Source organism: Lonchura striata, chromosome 8 (assembly GCF_046129695.1).
Source record: "Lonchura striata isolate bLonStr1 chromosome 8, bLonStr1.mat, whole genome shotgun sequence".
In the NCBI taxonomy this organism is placed as follows: Eukaryota; Metazoa; Chordata; class Aves; order Passeriformes; family Estrildidae; genus Lonchura; species Lonchura striata.
In genome coordinates this window covers 37326600-37338706 of record NC_134610.1, presented here as the reverse complement: position 1 = coordinate 37338706, position 12107 = coordinate 37326600, and the positions used below count along the sequence as shown (strand labels likewise).

The 12107-nt window shown below is 55.0% G+C and overlaps 10 non-coding genes across 10 annotated transcripts; 6 read left to right on the top strand and 4 right to left on the bottom strand.

Annotated features, from left to right (window-relative positions):
- Positions 1 to 13: 13 nt before the first annotated feature.
- TRNAS-GCU (transfer RNA serine (anticodon GCU)) lies at positions 14 to 95 on the bottom strand. The gene has a single exon. It is a non-coding gene; the product is annotated as a tRNA-Ser (tRNA).
- Positions 96 to 404: 309 nt separating this feature from the next.
- Positions 405 to 486, top strand: TRNAS-GCU (transfer RNA serine (anticodon GCU)). The gene has a single exon. It is a non-coding gene; the product is annotated as a tRNA-Ser (tRNA).
- A 1213-nt stretch (positions 487 to 1699) lies between these two features.
- On the bottom strand, positions 1700 to 1771 carry TRNAP-AGG (transfer RNA proline (anticodon AGG)). Its single transcript has one exon. It is a non-coding gene; the product is annotated as a tRNA-Pro (tRNA).
- Positions 1772 to 2257: 486 nt separating this feature from the next.
- Positions 2258 to 2339, top strand: TRNAS-CGA (transfer RNA serine (anticodon CGA)). The gene has a single exon. It is a non-coding gene; the product is annotated as a tRNA-Ser (tRNA).
- A 1214-nt stretch (positions 2340 to 3553) lies between these two features.
- TRNAP-CGG (transfer RNA proline (anticodon CGG)) lies at positions 3554 to 3625 on the bottom strand. Its single transcript has one exon. It is a non-coding gene; the product is annotated as a tRNA-Pro (tRNA).
- A 1113-nt stretch (positions 3626 to 4738) lies between these two features.
- TRNAA-UGC (transfer RNA alanine (anticodon UGC)) lies at positions 4739 to 4810 on the top strand. Its single transcript has one exon. It is a non-coding gene; the product is annotated as a tRNA-Ala (tRNA).
- Positions 4811 to 5660: 850 nt separating this feature from the next.
- Positions 5661 to 5732, bottom strand: TRNAA-UGC (transfer RNA alanine (anticodon UGC)). The gene has a single exon. It is a non-coding gene; the product is annotated as a tRNA-Ala (tRNA).
- A 1077-nt stretch (positions 5733 to 6809) lies between these two features.
- Positions 6810 to 6881, top strand: TRNAP-AGG (transfer RNA proline (anticodon AGG)). Its single transcript has one exon. It is a non-coding gene; the product is annotated as a tRNA-Pro (tRNA).
- A 326-nt stretch (positions 6882 to 7207) lies between these two features.
- On the top strand, positions 7208 to 7279 carry TRNAA-UGC (transfer RNA alanine (anticodon UGC)). Its single transcript has one exon. It is a non-coding gene; the product is annotated as a tRNA-Ala (tRNA).
- A 1342-nt stretch (positions 7280 to 8621) lies between these two features.
- TRNAS-GCU (transfer RNA serine (anticodon GCU)) lies at positions 8622 to 8703 on the top strand. Its single transcript has one exon. It is a non-coding gene; the product is annotated as a tRNA-Ser (tRNA).
- The last annotated feature ends 3404 nt before the right edge of the window (positions 8704 to 12107 follow it).

Here is a 12107-nt window from a genome sequence, read left to right as displayed (position 1 = left end):
AGCGGCAAAATCTCGACGAGGGTGGGATTCGAACCCACGCGTGCAGAGCACAATGGATTAGCAGTCCATCGCCTTAACCACTCGGCCACTTCGTCCCGCGCCGCGCCGTCCGCGGACCCGCCTCGGCAGCGTCCGGGCCGGGCGCGCTGCGGAGCCTCCTCGCGTGGCCACGGGGAAACAAGAAAACACCGCAAAAAACCCCGAACGCTGCCCTCTCTGAGGCTCGGTGTCAGCATTACGAGTGACGCGCTGCCTACTTCCCTAAGAGGACGCTGAACCGAGTGGCTGCCGTCCGGCCTCCCGCGGGCGAGCAGGTGACGAGACCGGGACGGGCGCCGGGCAGGGCGGGAAGGGGCTGCGGCGGCCGCCTCAGGCCGGCAGGGGGCGACAAGCCCTCTTGGCGGGACGAGGTGGCCGAGTGGTTAAGGCGATGGACTGCTAATCCATTGTGCTCTGCACGCGTGGGTTCGAATCCCACCCTCGTCGGAGTTTTGCTGCCGCGCGGAGGGAACCGGGCATAATATGGCATAATAACCGGGCAAAATACTTAGAAATCCTTACGTGAGCGATTACTGCTGAAAGTGGCTTTTGAGCAGTCAGGCGATAACCTTCCAAAACGTAGCGTGCAATAGGGAAGTAAACTGGGACAAAGGAAGTGTGCAACCGTGGATGGATACCATGGATACTGTGGTGAGAGCAGGTACAGGGGAGGAGGTATAGGAGAGTTTTTCCCATGAGACTTGGTAATTATGCCCGTTCATTGTTACTGGGAAAAAATGCAGCAAAGCGAGCAAAAGGCAAAGTGCAAATCTGATCCTGGATGTGGTAGGAGTCCAGAGGGGCAGAGGAAGGTGCCCTGGGCTCACATCACCCTGAGGCCCCACTGGCATCAGGATGCTGGGTGTGGCTCTGGATGATTTACCTGGAGAGGGATCCAAACAGCTTCCTACTTCCCACCCAGCGGGGATTAACCCTCTCCTATGGCTCATCCTGGCCACTGGACAGGTCTGGGCACCTTGGGAAAGGTACCTGAGATGTTACCAGATCTCTCCAGCCAGCCCTGCCAAGTGTAGGAACCTGGAGGGTGGGCTGTCAGCTGGGCAGCCATGCCGAGGGAAACAGATCCGGATGCTGCTTGTAGGTCTTGCAGGTGCCATGGGGCAGGAGCAGGTCCTGGCTGGGAGGGACTTCTTGATGAATTTTTATGTCCAGTGGGGGACCCTAAAATAAGCTTTTAGTAAAAACGTGCACTCGCATTGCTCTGAATCAGCACCATCATTGTGAGGGGCAAACAAGGGCAGTGGGGAAGCCCCAGCAGTGCCCCGAATTTGTGCCAGGGAGGCAAAGTAGACTCCCAGGTGCCACAGGAAGTGGAATCCAGGATCTCCTGTTTACTGGACAGGTGTTTTGACCAGCTGAGCCGGGGCCCTCACCCGCCCCACTACCAGGGGTGCCCCATGGCCACAGACACAGCCCTTCCTATGCCATCCCCATCCCGCTGCCAGCTCAAAAATAGCGTCACTCTGCAGGACCAATGGGTTGGGACTCCAGGGACGGGGAACAGCCCCCTACGATGCTCCGTGGGCTAATCTAAGCTCAAAGCTCTACGGGTATCCCTGTGGGGTGAAAATCGTGGTGCGGGTCCCATCGGGCTCTGCACCGGCCAGGCGAGAGCAGGGTGGTGATGCCCAAAAAAGAAGGGCTCGTCCGGGATTTGAACCCGGGACCTCTCGCACCCTAAGCGAGAATCATACCCCTAGACCAACGAGCCGGGGTGCGGGCCCGCCCGCCCTGCCCGGGCTGGGGCCGCTCCCCGCGCACAGCCGCGTCCGCAGCCCCGCCGGGACAGCGCGGCACCGCGCCCGCACACCCGCACATCCGCACACCCGCACACCCGCACATCCGCACACCCGCACACCCGCCAATCCGCACACCCGCACACCCGCACACCCGCACACCCGCACATCCGCACACCCGCACATCCGCACACCCGCACACCCGCACACCCGCACCTCCGCACACCCGCACACCCGCACACCCGCACACCCGCACACCCGCACATCCACACACCCGCACACTCGCACACCCGCACACCCGCACACCCGCACACCCGCACACCCGCACACCCGCACATCCGCACACCCGCACACCCGCACACCCGCACACCCGCACATCCACACATCCGCACCCTGCCCCGGCCGCACAGCCCGCCCGCTGCCCCCGCCACAGCTGCCGCTGTGCCCGCCCCGCCACTGCCGCTGTGATGGCCGAGGGGTGAAGGCGTTGGAGTCGAAATCCAATAGGGTTTCCCTGCGCAGGTTCGAATCCTGCTCACAGCGATGGGTTTTACCCACGCCCTGATACACCCAAGTCCTGGGATAGCGCTCGATGAACAGCCGCTCTGCCCTAACCTCTGCCCTTCTCCCTCGCGCTTCTGCAAGATTTGCACAGCGGAGCAGGAGCATCCTGAGGATGCTGGTGTATGACTCCTCATAACTCTGTCCCGCATTTGTGGGGGAGCAGCGTACCCCGCCTGATTGTGCGGGTGTGAGATTTGTGTTTTAAGAGCAAATGGTTCTGGATTCAACTGCTGGATGAATCTGCCTATTTGGCACTCAATACCCTCCTCCTTCTGAGCCCCATGGGGAAAGTTATAAAAAGGCCTCCTATATTCTGCAGCCTCCGGGTAGGGTAGGGAAAGAGCCACGAGATTTTTATGCAGCCTTGCAATACTAGGACACGACATCAAGCCTTTCTGCGGGAGCTCTGGCAGCCTTGCAACCAGCGTGTGCGTCGGGTCCCTGTGCAGGCAGGGCCCCGTGTGGCAGCGTGTGCGTGGAGTGGCATTTTGCCTGGCAGCGAGGAGGTGTCCAGGATGTCCTGGGCACCCCGGCTCGTTGGTCTAGGGGTATGATTCTCTCTTGGGGTGTAAGAGGCAGGGTTCAAATCCCGGATGAGCCCTTTGTTTTGGACACCCAGCATCCCCCTGCCACCTGGCTGGTCCCCCCAGCACTGGTGATCACCCCAAGAGACCCTGTGAGCGCCGTGGGGAAGAGACTCTGGGTGCCTCCACACTATTCAGTACCTAGGTAAGGAGGGAGATCTCGGCAGGCATTTGCTTGCTGCCTGCCTTGGGGTGCCAAGGGGCAATCCCAGGTCAGACGTGCCCACAGGCAGCTCCAGGGATTTCTTGTGGGGCATCTGGGGAGTCTCTGGCAGCCCTGAATCCATCAGGGAGGTGTCTAGAGAGGCAAAAGGACATGGAGATGCTGGGTGTTGATTCCACGCCCTTTTGCCTGCAAATCAAGCACTCTCCTTCTGAGCTACATCCCCGTTGTGCCATAGCGAGGGAATTTGGCCGAGTGCCCTCACCCCACCCTGCCCCCACGGCTCCAAACCCGACTGCCACAGGCTGCCCTGCACTCTTCCCACTGCTGCTTCCAAGACGCTCCTCCTGGTTTAAGGGCCAGAGCACTGTGCCCATCGCTGCTCCGCAGGCACCGCTGCCCGCACTGGCTCCACCACATCCCAAGGCACGGGGGTGCCAAAAGAAGGGCTCGTCCGGGAGTTGAACCCGGGACCTCTCGCACCCGAAGCGAGAATCATACCCCTAGACCAACGAGCCGGGTGGCCTGGGGCTGGGAGAAAATCCTTTTTCTTAGTTCGAATAGTTACAGCCCTGCCTGGGGTTACATGGGATTTGTGGCGGTTCTTTTTGTCTCTGATACATGGTCACCATAGAGAGGTCACCCCTGCTCTTCCCTGGCTGTGGGGATGTCACCTGGGCATATGTCACAGGTTGCTCTGGAATGCCAGAAACCGGAATGGCAGAAACATGTCAAACAATGCTCTATTTCCCAAACAATCAGTGTTAAATGAAGAAAAAGCAGTCACACTGCTTTTGGTGTTGAATAAAGCTGAAACCAGCCTAACTCATCAACCTCCAATTTAAGCATCCTGATAGTGAGATCAAGATATAGTAGATCTGGTAAAATATCTGGATAAAAGAACACACAACTAATAATGCTGAGAACTTTACTAAAGCTGTTGAGCTGGCACAGCTGGCCTGTATATACCTGTCTCACAGTCCATTCTTTTACAGTATAAAAGTCCCAAATTTGAATAGCAGGGTTTTCTGACAGATCCTTTCTTGAAGTGTATGTGTGGAGATCCCCCCTGGGGTGGAGACACTCCTCAAGGTCACTCCTTAAGGCTGAGCCCGAGAGATTTGCCCCCAGTCATTGGTTATTCTGTTAATAATTGGTTTTGGCAGCTTTAATATAGTTGCTTTAATAAAATTGTTTCAATATTCCTTCACAGCGCACTATATTGTAATAGTTGTTAAAGTACCTATATTGTGTACTAAGTAATTCTGATTGAGATTTTTTTTTGTCTAATCATAATAAATCCTATGTATTTGTGTAAGTATTTATTTTTAATCCTGCAGGATAAAGCTGTATAGAGTTTCTACTACACCTATACAATATTTTAGAGATAAACTGCAAAATCTGGGGCTAAGGTTGGATCCAGCAACACCCAGACTCCTCTCTGAAAAGTTTAGAAAGCCAGGGGTTCCTCTCTGCATCTCATGGTTCAGTGGGAGTTTCTAAACTTTGTCTGAAGCTCCCACTCTGCCCAGCACAGCATGGCTATGGGCTGCATCTACCTGGTTTTAAAATGGGGCCACGAGAGACACGGTGGTCAGCAGAACTCCCCCAGAAAGGAGAGGATCCAGGCAGGGGATGTAGCTCAGTGGGAGAGCGCTTGCTTTGCATGTAAGAGGCCCTGGGTTCAATCCCCAGCATCTCCAGGGGTGTTTTTTTCCCTCCTCAAACCCACCTCCTCCATGGGCCAGTGATAATAAACTTGCATCTACCTCTGGAAGGGCTCCCCAAAGGTGAGGAATGCACCATGGCAGAGCTTCCCCCTGAAGCTGCAGTGGTAGCATGGCCTCCACTGCTCTGACAGCTGTTTCCCAACCCAGGAGGGAACCAGACCTGGCCGTGGCTGAGCTGTGCTTGTGCCCATGGGCACTGGGCAACACTGTGCTCCTGGCAGTGCTGGGGCCATCCCACCCCAGGGGCCACCCAGCAAGGGAGGCTGCCTTTGCCCTGTGTGCTGGGCAGTGTCTCCTGACACTGTAGAGGCCATGCCTGGCCACAGGTGCCCAAAAGGAGGGGTCATGCAGGAGGAGCTGAGCCTAGAGTCCACAAGCCCACCCAATGCAAGAGCACTGCCCCTTCCTGGTCCACTGCTCTCCAGGGAGAAAAATCCTGAGAGAGGGGGTCAGACACCCTGGCACCACACCCCACCTAGCCATGGGTAAAACCTGTCACCTGGAGCAGAATTTGAACCTGTGTAGGGAATCCCTACTGGATTTCAACTCCAACACCTTCACCCCTCAGCCATCACTGCCTGCCATTCAGGTGGTGACAAACGGGCCCATCCCACTTTGCCTCAGGTAATGCCATCCCCCAGCCTGGTGTGGGGCTCTGCTCAGCCCCAGTATCCACACCTGGAGGGATGGGAAAAGGGAACACACAGGAATATTCACTGATGGCTGGAAAAAATTCAGGTGCTTTGGCCATGAGACAGGCAGCACGGGAAAGCATCCTCCAAGGATGCCCAGAGATACAGCAGCTCTCCTAGGGGAAAAGACGTGGAGATGCTGGGGGCTGATCCCAGGGCTTCTTGCATGCAAAGCAAGCGCTCTCCCGCTGAGCTACATCCCCTGTGCAAGGTGGGGAGATAGCCTGCCTGAGTCCCCTCATCCCTGGGGCACACACTGCCAGCTTTGGGGGGTCCATCTTGCCCACCCAGCCAGGAAGGGGCACCCAGCCCTCTGTGCCAGAACCCTGGTTATGCTGCAGTCCCATGTGCCAGCCAAAGAAGTTAGGTGCCCAAAAGGTGGGCTGATCGAGGAGCTGAACCCAGGACCTCTCACACCTTAAGTGAGAATCATGCCCCAGATCTGTGTCCCCCAGTTCTGGAGTTGAGGAGGGTGGCTGATGTTGCCTTTTGTCGCTTGGCACAGCCTGCAACAATGAAATCATGGTGCCCAGGAGGTGGGACTAGCATTCGGAGGTGTCCATGGTGCATAACTTCCCTGGATCCAGTGGCCACAGGGGCAGGTGGACCATGAAGACAGCGGGGACTCTTGGGCACCGCCCTGCCCTTGCACAGGGGCATGGACCTCAGGGGGAGAGCACTTGCTTTGCATGCAAGAGGCCTTGGGATCAACCCCCAGCATCTCCATGTTATTTTGCCTCTCCAGACCCCTCCCTGTTGTTTGTGATGCTGGCAGAACCCCCAAAGACCCCCCCAAAAACCACTGGTACTGCCTGAGGGCATGGCAGCCCCAGGAGCGGGGGGACAGCAGTGGTGCCCAAAGTGTGCCACACCCCATGCCCTCGAGCTGCCCCACTCATCCTGCCCAGCCCCAAGCTGCAGTGACTGGAGGGGAACAATGGGAAGACCCCAGAGGGCTCTGCACCTCCAGAGAAAAATGGGACAGGCTCTGACCAAAGCCACAATTCCTCTGGGAGTGAGACCCATGTCTCATCCTACCTTAAGGTGGAAACACACTGCAAACCTGCATTGTTGGGCACCTTGGCCCCACTGCTGTGGGCTTGCATGGGTCCCAGCTAGCCTGTCAGTAAAAAGAGATAAACTCATCGCCGGGAGCATTTACCCTGACCCTGGAGTGAGTGGTCCATGCCCTGTGCTGGTCCTTATTCCGGCGGGGCCGCGGGCGCGGCCGTGCGTGGGGAGCGGCCCCAGGCCGGGCAAGGCGGGCGGACCGGCACCGCGGCTCGTTGGTCTAGGGGTATGATTCTCGCTTAGGGTGCGAGAGGTCCCGGGTTCAAATCCCGGACGAGCCCTTCTTTTCCCACACCATGCCCACAGCTCCACGCACTGCAAACATGCCTTCCCCTTCCCACTCGCACTCGCCGCCTCCGCCCCGGCCGGCCCTGCAGCCGTGCCACCTGCACTCTGCTCCTTGCACCACCGCGGGCCTGGAGCATCACCTCCCTGCTCTGCCCCACTCATGCCCCCTGCTCCAACCTCCTCCACCCCAATGGCACCCGAGGGACCCGCAGTGCCTGCAAAGCCCTGAACCCCTTTTCCCAGCTTGGGCAGCAGGGGAAGGCAGCAGACGCAGGCATTTTCTCAGACGGAGAAGAACACCAGGACACACCTTGTGTCAGGGGGTGTAGCTCAGCGGGAGAGCGCTTGCTTTGCATGCAAGAGGCCCTGGGATCAACTCCCAGCATCTCCATGTCCTTTTGCCTCTCCAAGACCCCTCCCAGAGACTCCCCAGATGCCCCACAAGAAATCCCTGGGGCTGCCTGTGGGCACGTCTGACCTGGGATTGCCCCTTGGCGCCCAAAGGCAGGAGCAAGGAAATGTTGGTGGACATTTCCCTCCTTACCCTGATGCTATAGGGTGTCGATGCACCCAGAATCTCTTCCTCACGGCGCTCACGGTGTCTCTTGGGGTGACTATTGTCTTTGTTTGATGATTGGTGATAGGAGGGAGCAGCCAGAGATGGAGATGAGACTAAAGTTGTCACCTCAAGGCAGTGTAGGGTGGCAGCTGGAACAGCTCTGCCAGGGCAAGGGGAGGGGGCAGCATGTCCCTGTAGGATCTGGGGACCGCCAAACCAGTTGGTGGTGCTTACAAGATGTGTTGGGTTCCTTGTGCTGGGGCCTTGGGTCAGCATCAGTAGCGTTCTCAGCAACAAAAATAGATCATGTTTGCAGCTGGGGAGCCCCAAACAAGTGGGCAGAGAGGTGGGCAGAAGGTTAGGTGTTTTAAGGAGCACCCAGTGTCAGCAGGGCCAGTGTGTGCCATGGCTCAGCTGGTCAAAGTGCCTGTCTAGTAAACAGGAAATCCTGTGTTCAACTCCCAGTGGTGCCTCAACCTGGGGGAGTATTTTCCTCCCTGTCCCAAACTGGGGGCACTGCTGGGCATCCTTGTCCTGCTCTGAGGCACCGTCAGTCCCCAGTTCTCTATCCCCCGTGACTCTACTCTGAGGATGAAATGTTTCCTTCTGCTTTCCCTCCCTTCACATTGGAGAGTTGTCCTAAACTATTTCCAGAAACCTGGAAATTTGGGAAATAAGAGATACAATAGATGGTGTCTGGACCCCTCCCATCTTCCCTATTACTTTGCACAACCGGTGTGGAATCACGTAGGAAAACCCTCTGGACACAGGCTGGGTGTGGGTGCATGATGGAGATGCCTGGTGCACGCGTTTTTGTGGCAACCATAAATGCCACGTTACCCTCTGCCACCCCATGGACACAGAAGGGAACAGGGAGAGGGGCAAATGAATCACAAATGCTTGCTTGTCTCCCTGCCCTGCTGTGACTGGGACTGCCAGGGCTCTGCCTGCCTAGACTTGCTCACCAAAGGACACCCTGAAGAACCAGCTCCAGTATTGCTGTGGGCAAGAAAAGACAAAAAAAAAAAAATCTGCTAAAACAAATTTTGCTTAAAGAAAAACCCCAAAAACAAACAAACAAACAACAAACAAACAAACAAACAAACACCAAAAAACAAAGACAAACACAAAAAACCAAAAAAAAAAAACCACCAAAAAATTGAGTAGCAACGAGGACGAGGTGGCCGAGTGGTTAAGGCGATGGACTGCTAATCCATTGTGCTCTGCACGCGTGGGTTCGAATCCCACCCTCGTCGGGTTTCCTGTGAGCCCTCCCTTGAAGAATGTCTTTTGTTGTAGCTTGCCCCATATCCTTCTCCCTCCCTGTTTTGCTCTCTTGTGTTAAATACACATTACACTTGCTCCTGGATTGCTGCTCCCACGGGCTGAACCTGCTCATGGTAGCTCAGGGACTGGTGTGGCCCTTCTGTGCAATACCCCATGGAAGCAGGGTGCCTGAGCCCACCTGCCAGCCTCTCCCCTGCCATCCCATTGCCTCTTCTCCAGGAGCATTGAACTGTAGGCAGGGAAGGTCAGGACTGGGCATCCCTGGGCATGCATCCTCAGGGATGCCACCCTGGATGTCTCTGGTGTGTCTCAGAAGTGCTTGTTCAGGGGATGGCAGAGCTACTGTGCACCTCCCTTCTGTGCCTGGAGCAGCACTCACAGATATTCCTGGAGACAAGAGAGCATAACTGATGCCAAGATGAAGAGGAAAGAGGTAAAACTACTTCTGGAATCTCAGTGGTCTTGCAGAGAGGAAATCCCTGCATTTGGCAGTCTGTATTTTGAGGCATCTGGGGAAAGGTATTGTGCCAGTCTTGCCAGTGCCTTCTCGTTTTCCCCTCTACTCCTCTCCACCGATGAGGATGTGGCCAAGCAATGCCATGGCTTCAGAGCAAGGTGAGGATGCTCGGGCTTAGCTGCCCACACCTTTTTGACCTTCACTGTGGCTACATTTCCTTCCCATGCCTTGGGAAAATGTCCCTGGGTACCAGTGAGAAGCTGCTTCCCTTCACCAGCGTCTCCTGAGCCAGAAACCATGACCAGGCTTCTGGGAAACAGTGGCTCCATCCCATTCCACTACCGTGAGATCTTGTGGTGCTTGGCCAGGTCTGCAGCCCCAGTAAAGGGGGATGTCCCTGCCTGGACAGCCAGGTGCCCTGCAAGGGATCTGTGCGAGATTTCCTGGGGAAAATGCATTCATTTGGGTCCAACCCTGCACAGAAACCAGCTTGCGGCTGGAGATGATGAAATGGACTGTGGCTGTGGGTACAGAGGCATGCAGGGGGATTGCTGTCACAGGATGGGACCTGGGACTTGAAAGGCACAGGCAGCCAGGAGAGGATCCCCACTGATTCCCCTGGGACACCCTTCGATCCTGCCCTGGCACACACATGTCCCTGTCATGGTGAGCGGTGACGAGTCCTCCTGAAGGGAATGTGCCACTGTCAGGGGTGCTGGGGGGCATCAGCCCACCCAAGGGACCTGGCAATTACAGGGATCCTTTAACAGCATGGAACTGGATCATCTGCAGCCCCGGGACAGTGCCTGGCAGCCGGAGCCTGGCTCTTCCCAGTGGCACCCCTTGGGCTCCCTGGGCTGCACAGAGTGGCCCTAGAGCACACCAAGTCTGCTTTGGCAAGGACACAGGCAGCCAGGATGATCTGGCTGCATCAAGATTCTGCCTTCTGGCACTGGGGTGTCCCACTCATCCATCAGCCATCTGGGAGTGGTCTCTGACTGTCCTGCTGCCAGGAGGCAAGCCCTGAGTGAGCGCCCTGGATGCAGACATTCCTTGGAGATGGGATGCTGTAAGCCTGTTGCTGCTCCAAGATGTGCCAATGCCTTTGGCTCTCAGGAGAAATTTTTGGACAGGGGTAAGCTCCCACCCTCCAGTCAGTCTCAGATACATCCGACCCTTGGGTTGTTGGAAATCAAAATGCCAAGTGCTACTGGGACTGGTGATAGGAAGGGAAACACATGGATTATTGATCCTGGGCCATGGTTTTTTTTGTCCTTATCTGCAGGAAGGGGCAGGGCTGAGGTGGCCACACATCCTGGATCCATGCAGAAGTTAAGAAAATGGATCTGACATGTTTCATTTGGTGAATTTTTTTCAGGTTTGAGGTTCGTCAAGAGAAAGTCACATCTCAAGCAGAAAGTGCTCATTCCCTGAAATGAATATGGATTGGAAAAGTCAGTCTTTGTTTATCTCCCAGATATCTGCCCTTTCCCCTATTGTTTTCCTTTTTAAAAATTCAATCACTACACAGATCTGATTATTTTAACTTCCTAACATGTGCCTTTTGTTTCCCCTGCTGTATTTTCTGCAGTCCCCTGCTGGAAAAAAAACTTGTTTCTGTCCACAGATCTGCTCACATTCGACAGCATTTCCCCTCTGAGTGCCCCATTGCAGCATTTATCCCAAGCATCACTGCATCTATGGATATTATTCTAGGACATGGTGGCCAATGTGAGCAGAACTTCCAGTGCTTAAACTGGATTTCAAAACTGAAACACACAGTGAAGCTGCAGTTCCAAATATCCCACCCTATGCCTGGAAGCCTGCAAGGGAGTCACCCAGGAAGGGTTGTTTTCCTGAGAAAATGGGATTGCACAGAGACACAGAACAAAAAAATCCAAACAAACCAGATTTGTAGAAGAAGGGTTTTGCTCTCAGGCTGTCGGTCCAAGGTGCACTTTTGGCACCAATTTATTATTCAAGAGTGGTGCAAAAAGCAGCACAGTAAAGCCTAAACTAAAACCTCATATTTTCCTGCTTGCCAAGTCACCATTTAGGAAATCATGAATGATGAACCCACAGCATCCTGCCTTACTCCAGGAGCTGCCAGGTTGCTTCTCCCTGAAGCCCATGTCCTCTGCTGAACCTCGGAAAACCTGATTTTTTTCCCTTCCAGAATGATGTTAAAAAAATACTTGAGTTCAATCTCAGAACCTTGGGAAGTCTTTGTTGCCCTGACAGGCAGGCAAAGAGGAGTCACTAGGGACCATTCAGTGTGATCCATTGTGGCCAAGTCACCTCAAGAACTCAAATGACTCCCCAAACCCCACAAGGCACATTTTTGGGCCCCACACACACACGGTACATGTGTCCCAGTACTGTCAGGGTTTATTCCAGGGCAGGAGATGTTTGCACTGCCAGTTGGGCTCTGCTGGTGTGAAATGAAAAGCCTCTTTCAAACTTTCCTTGCCTCTAGAGCTCATGATGGCTCATCATGGTCCTGCCTGGGACCACATCAGCAATTCCCTCTCCCCACTGTCAGGGTGATTCACGTTTAAGTGCAGGTTGAGATGTTTGGGATGTTTAGTAGCTAACAGGCTTCCAGCAGAGCAATCCTTGATCCCCAGTGTCACACCAGAGCCTTTAATTACTGGAATTAACCCTGTCTTGACTATGTCACTCCATCACAAGGAAGGACACCTGTGACTTTTTGTCTCACTGCTACCACCCTATCCAAAGAGTGGGATGGGGGCCTCTAGAAAGTCATCTCCCTGCACAAAATCACAAAATCAGCTAGTTTAGGTGTGTATCAGCTGTGGGGCTGGACTTCAGAGCCCATGATCACTTTGCTTTTAAAATCTGATGTGTCTTCCAAGCAGGACTTATGCTCCAGCTGTGAGAAATAATAACAAAAAA